Raw genomic sequence first — 17,102 nt, 5'->3', positions numbered from 1 at the left:
ATGTTTAATGTCAAGCGGCGTATAATGAGAAGTAACCATGAAGTGACTGTACGATGGGAAAAAAACTGTTCAGCATCCTTCCTGTCTGCCTTGCAGGACTACATCTTGTGTTGGAAACATGCAATTGAATTTGAGGGTTTGAGATTGAATCACTCTTCTTCTGATTCTGATCTCCGACCAGCTTGCTTCTTCAACTCCATGGCAAAGCTCAGTACTAACAGAGTAACACCATTTGCCATTGACCCAATTAGATACCGCATACATCATGTGATACATACTCTTTTCCCCTCTCTTCTCTCTTTCGTTTGTTCACCCCTTTATCCTCCCCTTATTCTTTGTTTCTTTTGATGAATGGTTTCCCTTTGTAGGACAAATGACAGCTCCATGATTAATTGGATGTATCCTCTCACTCTTCTGGCCATCTCATTTTTTTTTTAATCTCAATTTCTCCTCACAACCTGAATAACAAGAAAAAAATCTTTCTATACATGGGTTTGCCCCATCAGCATTTTCTCATAAATAAATAGAGGGAGAGAGGTTGAGGGGAAGCAAGGAGGAGGGGGAGTGGAGAGAAAGTGTGGCCCAGAGGCAGGGCAGTGGGCATGTGCGAAACGGAGGGGTGAATGGATGGAGTGGGAACGAGGGAGACGAGCCAACTGCTCCAGATCAGGGGTGTGAAGGTTACTGCAGAGTAAGACAGGGAGAGGAAGATGACATGAAAGAGAAACGCAAATGTTTAAAGAGCAGAAACACACCCATTGATTGCAACAGCATGTGAAAAATGAATACGGTTCCTAAACAAGAACAGATAAATACAATGGCGAGTAGTTCCCCAAGAAAGTGACAAATTGCAAGGATAAATAAGGAAAGAAATGGACTGTGTGAAGATGTCATTAAAATTCCACCAGTCAGAAGTGAAATGCGTAAACCTCAAATTCTCCCTTTATATATTTATGAAAAACAGCAGCAGAACATGACAGGGGGAGGATCAGCCAACCAGAAATGAAGGAGTAAAAACAGAGGATGTACTGAAGGAGCAGTGATTGAAGCGAGGTGTGCATCCAGTGCCCCGTGGCAGGACGTCATGCTGTGCTTAATGAGGCAACAGTGCAGGCAATTAGTTCCTGATATGACATTATCAGTCACCAATAACTGAACGCATCATTAACCATGGGACCCCTCATAGCCTGTGCCCGCATGGAATGAAGCCTGAGGTGGGGGGGTGGGGGTACACCCCTTCAGCACCACCTTTGTCAGATGATCAAACAAAAGTGACTGTCTAAAGGATTAAGTTGAAAGCATGACCACATCCGAGCAGCATACTGAGAACCATAATCTGGGGATATGACCGGATATGATGCATCTGACACCCAGGGTGAGGTTCATGGAAAAACTCATGACAAGACTGAGCTCATCCATCTCCTCTCTTCAGCTTCCTGGGGACATCAGATCACTGTGGAGCAGTGTGAAAATGATGCTGACACTTGGATTGATAGGGCAGTGTGGCTGCTACAGGTGACTCTGTTCAGGTTGGTAAACATAATGAAGTGTTTCTTTATTAATGCCATCCAATACAAACCACCAGAGGATGTAAATGCACAATATTATCTTGGTGCTTATCACTAAACCTGGGACTGGATGCTTTAGTATAGATTATCTTCAGAGCAGAGTCAATAGATGGATGGATGAGAGTTCACACCATTCCTCTTCACCTCCAGTCGCTGCAGGCTCCATTACAATTACAGTTTGTGAAGCCCGTTAACTCCATATGAGCACTGGATGAAGTGTTGGAACTGACTCATGAGTGTGAACTCCAACCATCCATCCATTATCAAAGAAATGCATTAGCCTGAAGTATCAACCACAGACTTTATTTGATGTGGGTAATGTAAAATTGCTATAGGTGTCTTTAATCAAACCCATACAATGAAACGGGCATAAAAGTTAAATATGAGACGATGATGATTAAGTGGCAAAAACTGTCTCTTCAGGTCAGAGGCACAAACAAGATTGATACAAATAAAAGGAAATGATCACAGGTAAATGAAGTGTGTTCATTACAATCGATAACACAAGGAACAAGGTTTTTGTTGAGTTAGGTCTGACAGCTGTTTGTGTTTTTTGGTTTTTTTGTTTTTGACTAACTTTTTGGTGCGGAATCCAAAACTGATCTCAGTTTTTTCTCTATCAAATCAAGTTTTTGAACTATTGCATTTACTTTAAAGTGATACTCTGGGATGGAACAAGTTGGGTCCTGTCACAAGGTTTAGGGCAGAAATTACCCCTACAGCAGTGTTTTTGTGCAGCAGAAGCCCAGGGCGCACGCAGCAAACACCCCCTCCCTGCTCCTCTGCCTGTTTCCTATGCACTCAGACGAGGCCATATTTTACTTGACCAAAAACACAAATAAACGGACTCCCAACAAAAAAATCTGATATCTGTCTCCATTACGCTTTATATAGAGAATTTTTAGCGCGTTACTTTCACACAAAAACACCGCTAAATAAGGCTCTAGTTCTCATCGTGTCTCTTCGTCCTGGCAGACTACCTGCGTTTGTTAATATCTGCCACGCCGCATGCGCGCGGACTGATACACTAAGCGGCGAGCGCCTCGTAGCCAGCTGTGGCTCTGCAGCAGAGGTAGCGCCTCACGATGAGAACTAGAGCCTTATCTAGTGGTATTTTTGTATGAAAGTAACGCGCTGAAAATTCTCTAAATAAAGTGTGAATGCAGACCGATATCAGATTTTTTCCGGTGGGAGTCAGTTTATTTGTGTTTTTGGTCAAGTAAAATATGGCCCCATCTGAGTGCAGAGGAAACCGGCAGAGGAGCAGGGAGGGGGTGTTTGCTGCGTGCACCCTGGGCTTCTGCTGCACAAAAACACTGCTGTAGGGGTAATTTCTGCCCTAAACCTTGCGATAGGACCCAACTTGTTCCATTCCGGAGTATCACTTTAAAGTATGAAAAATACTATATATATGAAAATACAATGAAATATGAAAGAAACAGGCATAACTGCAATGTTCATTTAACATGTTTCTACAAAGGATATGGCTACTCAAGGAGCTACAGGAGCAGACATTATCTGGAAGAAGGGAAATAAATACCTGTGTAAATAAAACACTAATGGAATAGTTAAAAGCTTTGAAAACTAAAAAAAAAACACAAAACAAAATAAATCTTACAACGTCATGCCCCTGGTTAAATGGGTTAAGAGAAAAGACAGCATAAATCCTCTTCACTCCTACTATGCTAGCTTTCTGTTTGCAGATGTTGATTGTACTGATCTATTGGGAGCTGCACACACCTCTCACCGCACTGTCTCAATTGCGACTTCACAAAAAGTTGCCATGTAGCTGTAGATGAGACCTATCGTAATGAGCTGCCAAGTCTTACTTAGGGATGGGTACCTTTCACATTTGAAGCGATACGGCACGGCAATATGTTCACTAATAAAATCTCAAAGTTTTTCAATTTAACATATTAATTCTTGGATATAGAACCTTGAAATGCTGTGTTCATGTCTAACATGGAAAATTGCCTACTTTTCCACCCCCTCACCGTCAAAAGGATGTGTTTAGGTACCTAAAAATGGTACCGTTTGATTTTACGTGAATCTGTACTCGATAGAATTTGGCCGGTACCTATAAGTACCTAATTGGGTACCCATCCCTAGTCTTACTACAGCTTATCAGTGGATGGGTAAGCTGTGGAGAAAAAATTTGATGTGCTAGAAAAAAACTGACTGCAGTTTTGGAATCAGCAAGCCAATTTTAATTTTAATTCACATAAAAATTAAACTCAACTGAATTTTCTTTTTCAAATTCTTCCCCAGTGTAACCAGAAACTGTACTTTTATAACATGGGACTTTAAGTCTGTTTTCTGCCAGTTAAGGGAACCTACCCTGTGCTCTGACCACATTTCTTTCAGCCCTCTGTCAATGACTTTGATCGTTGCATAAAAAGAATCACAGGAGACGTCAGAGTAACACAACTCCTGATAAACTTCATAAAACCCTGGTGTGTCATAGGTTTGTAAACCTTTGTATCATCAAATATTTTAATTAATATTCAAAGTACATTCCAACTGCATGACTGGCTTCGTGACAGACAGAAGCTGAACTGTCTCCTTCTACCTGTCAACTCACACAACTCACAACAACCTGTTGAGGGCTGCAGGTGTAGCTGCTAATAAGACGAGGCTGCTGATAGCAGCAGAACAACAGAGAGGTGCCTCAGGTAAATTAATGTGGAATAAGACAGGCTTTTGTTGTAGATAAATCACAGAAGACAAGAAATTGGCAAGCTTTCATTTTGCATTTCACAACAAGAAGTTGTGACGAATCATGTTACAGGTCATTTAGCCTGAAATGCTGTGTGACTTCAGCTTACTGGATGCTGCATTTGTAACAGACAAACAGTACAAACAATATATTCTTCAGTTGTGATATTTATGTTTGAACTTGGGGTGTAATTGTTTACTCAAAAAATAGACACAAAGGTAAATGCAATTCACTGTGACAAAAATGAATATTGGTTCTCTTTTGAAAAAGCGGGTGTTGACCTTGACATCTCTTGTTCTACAGCATCTCTCATTTGTAGTAGATCAAGCTTTCCTGTTTGATGCTGCACCACACGTGTTTCTACACCCAAATACAGTACTTGGGTAACTCAATGATCATTTAAAGGGGACATATCATGCTTCTTTCTCCTTTTCACTATGCTAGACTAGGATGTCATTTAGTTCCTTCATTGCCCCACAATAGCGTTCTCAATATCCTCATTTTAAGCCATTCTGAAGATCTCGTTGAAACGTTCCGTTTTGAGAATGACGTCCAGTAACCTCGCAACGTCACAGCCCTTTGTGCTCTGATTGGTTGGTTCTATCAGAGGGGCGGAGGGGGTAGAGCCAGGGGGTAGTTTTTGTAGCATGGCAGTATTTACAAAATCGCCATACCGACTGAGCGAGTTTGCTGTTTGCCAAAATTTCACCATAAGGCATTGATAGCACTAATAAAATGGCAGAGTGTGGAATACGTCCTTTTGTATTGGACCCTGAAGTCAGACCCGGACGGTTCTGCAGCTCAGGAGGAAGAAAATCCACCTCGACACAGATCATTTCAGGACGCTTCAGTGTGGTGAGTCAAACCGGTACTGTAACATGTATAGTTTATACGTGAAAATATAGGCAGACTTCACCAACAAACTATTTCTATAACAGGGCTCCATCCTGCTCCTTCACTTTTCTCTGTCCGTTTTATCCATCATGCTGAAAGCGTAGTCTAAAGATCGCCTCTACCGTCAGTTTGTCACTATGTTATTACCACAGCATTATTGTGGTTCACAGTGCATGTCAGAACAAGCATGCAAATATCACAGTCTCACAAGTATTACGACATCTGCTAAAACTACAGTGTTTTAACTGCTAATTCACCATGTAAAGTTACTCTGCTCTTGGTGGGTGAATCCCTTGGTGGTGGTTGTGTGACTAACTGACATCACAGAGGAGGAGCTGCTTTATCACATTACTCCAATAAAATGAAAGGATTCTCGTGTCGTCACGAAGGTCAAAATCTCGCGGCCAAATGTCAATGACCTTTTTTCAGAGGCATCAAATCTCGTTCTAGGATATCAGAAAAAATACAATATCTCATTTTTTGAAAATTCAGGGGGTGAAAGGTCTTGTTTTCAAATTTATTACATTATATGTAAGTATTAAATCAGGGATCAGCATGATATGTCCCCTTTAAGCATCTTAGATGATCCATGTAAGGTTACTTCTCTGAAATCTTTAAAAGTACAACTGAATCTTTTCAAGGTAAGAGCACATTAGTCATCAAAACTGGATTTCTAGACATAATGCAATGCAATAAGCCATTCTTTCTTTAAAGCTTGAACACAAACTGGATTACTTGATAGAAATTGTGAATAATTGGTTTCATGAACCCGGTATAATAGTTCGAATCACAACTGCCCCATCACTAAGTGAGAGTTTGTTTCCTCCTTATGCTTTGGTTATTAGGGAGAAGTCCCTTTATTTCCTACAGATAGAACGTCAACAAAGTCTCAATTTTCTCAAAAAGTAAAGTTGCTGTATTAAAGGTTATGTTGTTTAATATGGAAAGGGAAAAGGCACTTGATAAAGTACCTAAATGGTACATTAGCTCGCTTTTTGATACAAGAATGTAACACATAATGACTCGTGTTACATGTTGTAGGAAAGTGTACTGGAAGACAGGGCAATGGCAAGAGTATCTAAAACACTTGACAAAAGTAAAGCATAAAACACAAAACCCTCTCCCAAAGTTTAAATAACTTCAGAATTCAGTGGAAGACATGAACGCTGAACCAAGCACAAAGAGCCAAGACAAAGTGACAATGGACAAGGGGAGCACAAGGACTCAATACACTCAATACACCAGGGAGAAAAGGTGGTGAGGGACTCATGAAACTGATCAGTGGCACGGGAAAAAAACATAGGGGGCAAACACACAAGGCAGGCAGGAAGTGAGGAAATCTGAAAGAGAGAGGAGATGACTACGTAAAATGAAACAAACCACAGAAACCTGCAGAGTGAGTATGGGGTCAGGGATGGTGAAATGTCTAATGTATCACTGCGTCAGTATTGCACATGGCTGTGAACTTCAGCATCATGCTGCTAAAAAAACGCCTCGCTGCTCTCAGCCAACCCCTGCCATGCAAAATACTGAAGTTGATATCCACTTAAGGAAACAATTCAAAGCCCTGCACTCTATTGGGAGCTGACTGGTGCATGAAATGTGACATTATTGCACTCTCTTGTCTTTTTTTGTGAAGGTAAGGGGTGAAGTAAGTTGCCACCTCTTCAGAAGGTAAAAAAAAATAAAAAGACAGCCAAAGCGCTAAATAAGGGATTCGGGTAGATGCACTAAGCATATTTGAGCGTGGCGAGGGTTTGATCGCACGGGGGAATAGGTTCCTCAACAGTTTCCTGCCGCAGCTGCACCTCACTGGGCAGAGAACAGAAGGAGAGATGGAGGGAAAGAGAAACATGGGAAAAGGCATAAAAATTACATTGTGCCCTACCTGCAGTTTTTGTTTTCTCATCAGCACAACAAAGTTTTTTGCTCTACTTGCTGGACCATCACCCACCTATGTATTTAAAATAGAGTTGCATCAGCACTCTGTTTAAAAGGAGTCCCTAAATCAGATATCTTCACTATAACCAAAAGACAGGGAAGATTTATAGATTTTGCATTTTTTTCACATTTCAAAGCAAAGAGTGACATTTAAAAGAGTCACAGGTCACACAGCTGGTTTGTCTATTGAAGTGAGACAAAGTTCAAACACCGACCACTGCAGAGCAGAGCAGAGCAGAGCAAAATGCCATGGAGACCAACACCAGAATTTGTATGGACAGTTACACCTCTTTGATGGCCAGAGGGACCGGAGATGTGTTGTTTATGTTACTTTTATACAAAGAAAAAAGAATGAGATAAAACAACAATCCTGACCTTACTACCGGGTTAAACTTGAGGTGTCCTTCCAGAAAGAGTAGCATGTATGTTTGTCGATGAGCGGTAAGGTGGTCAATAAAAAGAGCCTCGAGGGACGTGAAATCTCTACACACACACACACTGCGGTCAAACTGTAAAGAGTGGAGGAAATGTTCTGTGATGAAAGGATCAAGAGTACAAAGACAGGAGTGTCAGGTAGTGTGCTGTATGTATTGCGCACACAGACACATTAAGCACTTATCTGCCTCACACTGAGAGAGCCTGACAAAGCCTCTGCAGTTCAAATGGGAACGTGTCAGTACTCTCAACATTAGATCTGTCATAAGCCAGTTTGCAGACTTAAATGGGTGCCATTTTTCAGTCATTAGTTAATTAACCTCTTGAACCTATAATTCTCCCTTCATGATCCCTGTTTAGAGGGTTAAATTATGCTCTTTGAGTCATATATACAGTATACAGTCCTTATCTGTTCACTCTGGAACCTCAATTAAAATCTATTAAACATCTGATGACGTAAAAAGTGGAAGAAAGGAACAGTACTTAACATGAAGTGCAGGTTTCTCAATGTCAAAAGCACAATAGTACACTTTGCTTTCCATTTCCATCTGCATTATATTCTTCAGTTTCCCTGAATAGACCCAAAACATTTTTGGAGTTCAGAGGCTGAGCTGTTTTTCCTCACGCCCTGACACTGTTATCTTTATCATAAGGACATTATTTATGAGGGTAGCCTCAGCTGCCTTACTTTCTGTGAGCTGCCCTATGTCCCCTTAAAACCTTTTTTATTTATCAATGTGAAAAATGAGGATTGGCCCCTCAGTTTTCTTTAAGTATCCTTCGACAAAAGCAGAGTTTGAAAATTTAGGAGAGTTAACTTGGGAGGAAAATCACTTTCTCTTTATCATCAAACTCACACATGAAGAGTAAATTTAATTTTTGGAGTCATCTTTGCTGTAAAGAAAGAACTAAGAAAAACAGACCTCCTTCTGTGCTGTATCTCTGAACTAACCCCTGACTTGTCCACACACTGATGTCCCTGGTTAAGCCATGACATTTTATCTGCAAAGGTCTGGGGCTTATTGGAAATGTTATTCCTGAGGCTGTGATGAACAGATATATTAGAAAAATTAGGAATGGTATTTGCTCGTTTTTATTAAAAAGGATCATCCTTATAAGGTGTGCTAGAACACAGAGCAAAAACATAATGTAAGGCAATCCAAACAACAGATTATTAAACTCTTTGTTTTAAAGAGACTGAAAGTGTAAGGATTCACAAGTAGGGGTGCGGACCTGATCCTGGTATCTGGTATCAATACAGACTTGAAATGTTAGATTAAATAGTGGCGACCATGGGCTGATCCATGTGACAAATCCATTCATCTCAGTTCTATGCTCCCCTGTGTTCATCAGCGTCGGTTGATCTGTGCATTTTTGCTTGGCAGACCTAAACTGGGCCACCGAGCAGTTTGATGGTATTTCAAGCTTGTTTTGCCAACAACTCAAACAGCAACACTTTAGGAAGGTTCAATTCCTCATTTATCCTCTGCTGAGTTTTAAATTTAAACCTTTATTCCTGTTAGTATTGGAGATTTACTCACCACATATTTTCACATTTACAATCCAACAAAATAATAATATAGTCAGTTTGAATTTTAGTTTATTCCAATTTTGTTTGCAGATTTAGAAAAGCCCAAAGTTGCCAACAATGATTCACAGTGCTATCCTCATATTAAAGTATAAAGAAAGTAAAATTAATTCTGGTATGAGATCAGATCAATTCTGTTATCGACTGGCACTAAAGCCAGGTACCTGTAATGGTACAAGGACTTACAAAGTTAGATCCATAGACTGTATAAAACGTGGACGTAGGCTCCACCCCTCTGGTTTGAAACGGAAAATGAAGCACAATGGCTATCGCGGCCATATTGGTAGGTAGGCAGATAGTGACCCTGAGCCGTGCCTCTGATTGGGCGAGCTTGGGTTCTAAATATCCTCTGAACTGCCAAGTTAGAAAAAAAAATTCAGCCCCGATACAGTGTGTGCTGATAGTAAGATCAGCGATTCAGACAGGAGACTTTTTTTGAACCACGCTGTAAATAGGTTAATTTCGGCTTTTTCTGCCTGGTGTGCATGTGACTCCTGGTACTTCCGGAGCCAGCCTTAAGTGGACACTCAAGAAACAGAAGATTTTAGCACTTCTGCGTTGTCTCATATTCTTAGACCAAAGATTGCTGCTTGGAAGAGACACAAGATTCCTCTTGAGATTCCTTCTCTGATCTTAGTGTGGCCTGAAAATGTTAAATTTCTTTTGCCTCCATGTATCACGACAAATGTTTAGAAGCGCATGACTTCCTTTTCTGACCAACCCCTGATTTTGTCCAATACATACTCAGTAAATGACTGTTTCATTCAAACAAAAAACTAATAAAGATGTCTTTTTATCAATGATGCTCTTACCCTCTTCTAGTGGTTGTAGACATGAATGTAGGATTAACTGTATAGCTATGGCCCACATAAGGGTTCATGCCCTTTACATGACTACTTACATAATTCTGTTTCATTAGTGATCAAAAACTCTTCTCGCTTTTTAAATATGATTATGATACCACTGATACTGAATGTGGTTGAGACTTAGATGTTTTTTCATGGAATATGAAAAACAATCTGATTTTCACATGTCATAAACTTGAACTTGTAAAGTCATAAACCTATATCTGGTTAGTAGGGCTTCCTTTGGAAACTGTAAGGAATGGTCCATTGGAGCTAATAATAAACTGCGTCCATATCCCTCAAACCTAAAAAGCTTCAATTACAACACGTGTTTCATATGGCTCATATGGCTCATCTGTCTCCTCGACATACCTGCAGTAAGACAATATCATTGCCCTTTTTGTTCTTGAGGACACAGGCAGCTGGCTACATCTCTAATCCTGACATATTTAGCTGGATAATCACCCTGCATGATATAATCCTTCTGTTAGGTTCAGCTTCATACAACAGAGACACACCTCATTCCCATTTATCAACCTGGGCAAACAGGGAGAGCAGAGAGAACAATCAGATTAAAAGGATAAACATTTGATAAAATCTTCTATTTGTTTTCTTCCAGGGTCTGGTGAAGGTAAGCTCGTATAAGTTTATTTTCTGTGCTAATTATTCATAGTAGATTGCTTGCCTGTTTTCCTCTGCAATGGTTCATATCTGTAATCAAAGCGTAATCAGAAATGACTCATTTGTTGTGAGCTCACCTTGTACAGAGCATGTTCAGGAAGACGCTCACACCCGGACAGACATCTGCTTCTCGGCTTCACTGAACTTCATTTTATGGATTCTGAGTATATTTTGTTGACAGATGGCCAGCCCACGATTTTGGTTCAATATTTGTGCCCCTGTTGCTATAATGCAATCACAGCAACAGACTTATTAAAACCAGCTTTGGTGTAATTATCAGGCCGGCCTCCAGAAACACAAGCAGGAAGAAGTGGTAATGAGACAAAAATGAAACAAAGCATTAATATGGATGTTGTCCAAGATTCAGAGACAAGGAAAGATGTCAGTGGAAATGAGAACAATGTCTCATCCTGGTTCGCCCCTGTCTACCCCACAACTGGAGCAGACAGTTTCATTTCAGAGCTGTGACATGAAATCAGTGCTCTGTGTGTGTGAGTGAGAGGGAGGGTGGGCTGGAGGAAGTGCTGGACAAGTGTTGAGGTAGGTGAAGATAAGATGGAGTGCCAGACCTGATTGCATTACTATGGGTTGTTCGTGGATCAGACACAAGCTGCTTCAGCCCCCCCAGGATTGATTATACTCTAACTGAACAGCAGGTGAATGGAAAGATAAAATGAAAACAAAAAGAAGTTAAAAGAGCAGAGTCAAGAGGCAGGGAGAGCCTCACCTGAACTCACATTCAGTCTGAGTGGAACTAGTCCTGTTTTTCTTCGTGGTTTTAAAAGTTTCATTTTTTAGGTCCACTATTAGTTGTAACAATGCTTCCTGGCAATAAATCTTGGACTACTGTTTGTGAGTCTGTTTATTTCTCTTTTAAATGGAGCCATATTTGTCAGGAAATTGTAATTTTGGGATGAGCAGCAGAGCTGAGTATGCTGGGTGCAAAATTTGCAAAATCTTCTATGCCAATGCCAAACAGCTTTAATGCAAGATCGAGCCTAAGTTAACAGACATTTCATAACATACCGAACATTGGTTTGTGTTTACAGGACTTGGGGTGGGGCTGTACCACTCAAATGATCCCTGACAGTGGTACCAGTGTAATTTTAGTCACTGAAAAATGGGTGGTATACTTCACCTCTTAGGTTAATTTTTTTTAGACACATTAAAAATCCCACAGGGAGGTTGAAACGTTAGGGTTGAAATGTTGCAATTTGGCAGATCACCACAACTTTAATGCAAAATTGACAGATCTTCTTGCATCTCCTCCAGGCTCGGACCTTACATAAAAATTAAATCATTACCTCCGCCAAGGAGGTTATGTTTTTGGGAGAGTTTGTCTGTTTGTTTATATGTGAACAACATAGTTCAAAAACTCACAAACGAATCTGGATGAAATTTTCAGGAAATGTTTAAAATGGGATAAGAAAGAAGTGATTAAATTCTGGAAGTGATCCGGATCACCGTCTGGATCCAGGATATTTTTAAAAGATTCTTCGTCATTGTGATATAGGGCTGTTTTCACCATATGTGTATATAACTCTGCGGTAAATGGTCGGATTGCTTTACATAACAATACAAGACAAGGTCACGATAATATCTGACAGATGTAAAAGCACAATCCAGATCCTGGCAATATTCTGGACATTGAGATAAGGGATATGAAATATGTGATTGGTCATCATAATTTTCAACATGATCAGGTAACAAATTATCGTACAAACCTGCAACTGTCGCAGACAGTCTGCTGAAAGGGGGTATAACATTAAAGTAGGACTTAAGTGTTGGGTGACAATCACAGTGTTCTTAGGGGAGGTCTGAGCTGTCTGAGTACTTTTCTTGTTTCATTTGTGATCTTTTTTTTTTTTTTTAGCATTTTGACAAGTCTCACATTAGGTATGTTTACCTGCTCAGCTTATATATAGCTGTATCTGAGAGTTAGTCCAGTTGCTGAAAAGGCTGCAATAATCATAAGAACATCAAAACACATCCTAGGGCACTGAGGTAGTATCTGCAGTGAGAAACATGTTTTCGTGCAAGAAGAAATCAAAGTGAATATTTAAGTATACATTAGAGCATTAGAGCAGACTCATTTGACAGTGAACATTTAGTTCTTGAACCTAACCCTAATATTCCCAAATAAGATGTAAATGTCCTTTAAGAGCCCTGTCCACTATCAGCCAATCAGCACTGCTTGTGCAGCCAAAGATTCACTTCCAGATGCAGAAAAAGGATGGTGCAGTCTTTGTGGAGTAATGAGCTCCTTGAGTGCCTTCTATTTCTGCCTGCTTTGTGTCTTTGTGTGTGTGTGTGAGTGTGTGTTTTCTGCTCTTGTTTATATGACATGTACCATAAATCCCCGGGTCCTTCACTCCAGTGGCTCTTGTGAAATATATTTAGATTATCCATTTAGTGTTTAACCCTTAACGCTCCAGCTAAACTCCCTAAACCCTTGCAGCTCTTGAGTACAGCCCCCTCTCTTCATCACCAGCTGTGCAAGTTGTGTTTGTTTTAGCCCCGGTCCACCTGGCCCTCCATTTCATTACTTCAATTAGCCTGATTACGATCTAAAATTGCTTGTGTAGGCTTGGTGATTGACAGCAATTGGCCACTTAGGGAGGAGAGCTGCAGACACGCACAGTGATGCTCAATGGCTTGTGCAGTGAAAGGCGCGTGTGTACTGTGCGTGTGTATGTGTGTGTGCACTTCAGGAGGAGGTGGGGCGTGTGTTTGTTTACCCTGATGGGAGTTGTGCTCACTGAAGATGAGAGCAATTCTTAAGGCAAACAATGCAAGCCCAAACACTATAGAAAGTCCAGATATCTCCCTTGAACCACATGGGCATTGTGAGTGTTTGGCAAACAGATGTGTGTGCGTTCATGTGTGTGTCTGCACATCGGTGAGGGAAGGGTGTGTGTGTGTGAGTGTGTGTGTGTGTTAATGCTTGCATATCAGCAGGATTTAGTAAACATTTCAAACTTATCTCAAAGTAAAGCCAAAGACAGTAAAAATAATAAACGCATAGCAATCTGTGACTGACATTTTGAAGCCACGAGTTCAACAAACCAGCTGCAGCCATAAGTGACCATAATTGGAGAAGAGGACAGAGCTGGAGAGCAGTAAGAGTTGCCAAGTTGTCAGCTAAAACATCACCATCCATGGCTAATTCATTAGATGGTAAACAGGCGAGGTCCCTCACACTAGAGTGAGTTTCTGTTTGTTATGATTTCTGAATTTAGTTTTAAATTATCATAAGAATTCAAAGAAATAGTCCTGCCATCATCTCTGCTGAGAAAAGTCAATATTCCTGACACCTTAAGTGGGGCCACCACAAATAAATCAATGTATGTCCAAACAAACTGTAAGCTAACAAGCGAGGTAAGGAGTGTGCAATCCTCCAGCCACTTAGCTTGGTGCTTCCCTTAATTTGAAACCCTGAGCACAGACTTCCTGGATGGAAAGTTAACACAATGAACCAAAGAACAGCTATATGGTGTTCTCAAGAGGTATAAACAACCCTTACACCTTGGAAACGCATCATTTAATGTCTGAATCAGCCGATAGTTATTAAACCTAGGTTATGCAGGTAACTTTTGAGTAATAGCAGTCTTAAAAAACTTTCTTGCACCTGCCTGAAAATTGATCGTCTGTATTAAATTTTTAGCAAATTTGATTTTAGTTTTTTTACTCTTGTCAGCCAATCAAACACTCACCATTTTTAGTTATTTTGGATTGTTTTTGATTATTTGTGCTTATTCTAAAAGCCTAAACTCTGCATAGTGATAATTCTATAAGAACTGGGATTATTGCAGCTAAGCTTAAACCCACAATGACTCTGGATTCAATAAACCTCAATTTGCTGGTTTTCTCTGATTTGATTTATCTATGTCTTTCTCAAAGCCTGTCCTTCATTTATTGTGCGCACACTGTGCAATTCACTGATTAAACTTACCTTTTAACAGTCTGCTTGATTTTTTACACACCTCATTTACCTTATTTACGTGCATTAACATTTTCTTAACCTTATTTTGTTTAATCAGATTAGGTTAACTTTTGCATAACGTGTCTTACAGCATCCACCTGCCACTGAAAGTGACAAGACTACCAACCACAGCATACTTTAAACTTCACTGTGACGGACACCAAATCCATTTTAACCCTCTGATGCATGAAATATAAAAACTTGTGTCAAGTTCTTTCGCTCCTCTGGTGACCACTATGCACCAGAGGGTAATCCAAGGTCACAAAGTAAATCCTGCTGTAACACTGCTTTTCTTATACACTATCTTTTGCAGGATTGTGTTATATGAAGTTCTCTGATTCAGCTTTGATCCAATATGCATAATAGGCAGTGTGAGTGAGGGCAGGCCTTTTTGGGTCGTGTTTATTGTTTTTCTTCAAGTGTATTACCTTTAATTTGAACATTCATTAAGATGTTTAAATATTTTGTTTGCACTAGATGCAGAAATACCAACTAAACAAGTCTAAATCAAGTCCAGTCTTTCCCTAATAGGCTGATTAAACTGTGGAATAAGTAATGCATCCTGTGTGTGTAGACTTCATTGTGAGCTTGTATTCTACTTTTAATATCAGGAACATACTGCACTATTTTATACTGTCATCAAATATTGAAACGTGCACTGGGCTGAATCAGGAATAGAATAAAGACACTGGTGCAGGATTTGCACCTACGTCTCTTTTTCTCTTACACGCAGCACAATAAACGTAGTTCAGATTTGACGTTTTTACGAGATCCCTTATAACTGAATGGTTTAGGATCAGCACTTACCTACTTTTTTAGTTACTGGATGTGATTTCAGACTCTTTTATGCTGATGTGAACACAGCATTCAGCTACATGTCACTAGCTAACAGCACTCACTCACCTGGACACATACTCTGTTCTCCAATGGTTCTCCCCCACAACTCAACAGCTCTCATACGGCCGTTGTTCCTCCTGATTCTGCTCTGTTCCTGTTCCATCTTGCCATAGTGTTATCATCATAAGCCTGAGGACCATGATATGTAGATTTTCTTCCTCTTTATCCACAGGAGTGACAGTTAGATCCATGTTTATCAATGTGAAACAGAGGCAGAATTATCAGGTCTCCCCTCTGTGACCTTGCCTTCAAATGCCAGTTTTTAATGTGGAATTAAATGTAAAAGTATTAAAATGTCCTGTGGTTGATACATTTTGGAATTTCTTACAAAATAATATTTCTAAGTTGTATTCCTATAAATTGCTTAACTGCTGTCTCCAACCAGCAATATGCTCCTTTAATGCTCTCGGGCCAGCCCCAGCGGACACTCCCCGGCTGGAATCATTGGTTTCCTGAGGTTAAAGCTTGAGCAAACAAGAATAAAACATGTCCCACATGCATCTTTATAAACAAACTATTGCATGAGAATAAGGTGCCCAGCTGTATATAAATAGCTACGACTGATTCTGCACACTCTTCAAGGAATTCCAAAAATGTAACCATGTGGGGACTACCCTTCTTTTCTTGTACTACAACTTAACATGCACTAAGCGTGTTGTAATCAGCATGTATCATTTGCACGCTGATTGCATGAAATTGACACGGACAGGCAATCACAAGTCTGTGATGGTACGTTTTGTTTGGTCCAGTGGGAACTGGGAATACGGCATGTGTGACAGAGGCATATTAAACGGTTGGGTGTAATTTAGAGGACTCCGGTCTTCATGTCTCTTTTCATTACAGTCTCATGGTCTCATACGGCCACAAGTATAGCCTGTGTTGAAGCAAGTTCACATTGAATGCTTGATGTGTTTATAATGCATTAGTGCCAAAAACGAAGGTTTATCGCTAGCAGCAGATAACCAACACCGGAGAGGTCCATGACAGAACATTAATGTGCCTCTCAAACAGTCATAACTCTCCTTCACCTCCTCCTTCTCCTCCTCTCCGTCTGCAGGTCCATAATGTGTCATTTATTCCCTCTTTCTTCATCTATCTTCTCTCCATTCAAGCTGACGCTCTGATTAAAAACGGGAAGCATTTTCACACCATTCCTCTTTTAAGCACATTTGATCTATTTGTTTCAAGGGACCATAAGTGCCCATTTAATCTGACTCCATGTATCATTCTAACATTACTGGGGTGGATGTTCTCTTGTATGAATTACTGTCTCAGTGCTGAAGTCAACAAATTAATCTTCCACCTCTGGCAAGATGAAATGGTTACAGCATGGTGAAGAGCTTCTTGAGTCAATGACTTTGTTTACAACTTTGCTTTTAACCCCAACTATTCAGGGCAAAAAAAAAAAAAAATTAAGTGAGACATTTTTTGTTTAATGGTTGCTATGTGTTTTTCCTGGATAAGATGGACTTTACTCTACTCTTTTCTAGGGCTGCAGCTATCCAATATTTTAGTATTCGAGTATTCTACTGAAAATCCCATTGATTAATCGAGT

General features: G+C 40.2%; 1 protein-coding gene across 1 annotated transcript in view; it reads right to left on the bottom strand.

Moving 5' to 3' along the window:
• doc2g (double C2-like domains, gamma) overlaps positions 1-17,102 on the bottom strand; it is a 98,396-nt gene that overhangs the window by 63,764 nt on the left and 17,530 nt on the right. The gene's annotated exons all lie outside the window — the stretch shown is intronic.

Source organism: Halichoeres trimaculatus, unplaced genomic scaffold, assembly GCF_033239565.1.
Source record: "Halichoeres trimaculatus isolate MK-OKI-2021-1 unplaced genomic scaffold, fHalTri1.1 fHalTri1_scaffold_2, whole genome shotgun sequence".
Classification (NCBI taxonomy): Eukaryota; Metazoa; Chordata; class Actinopteri; order Labriformes; family Labridae; genus Halichoeres; species Halichoeres trimaculatus.
This window is presented reverse-complemented; position numbering and strand designations above follow the sequence as displayed.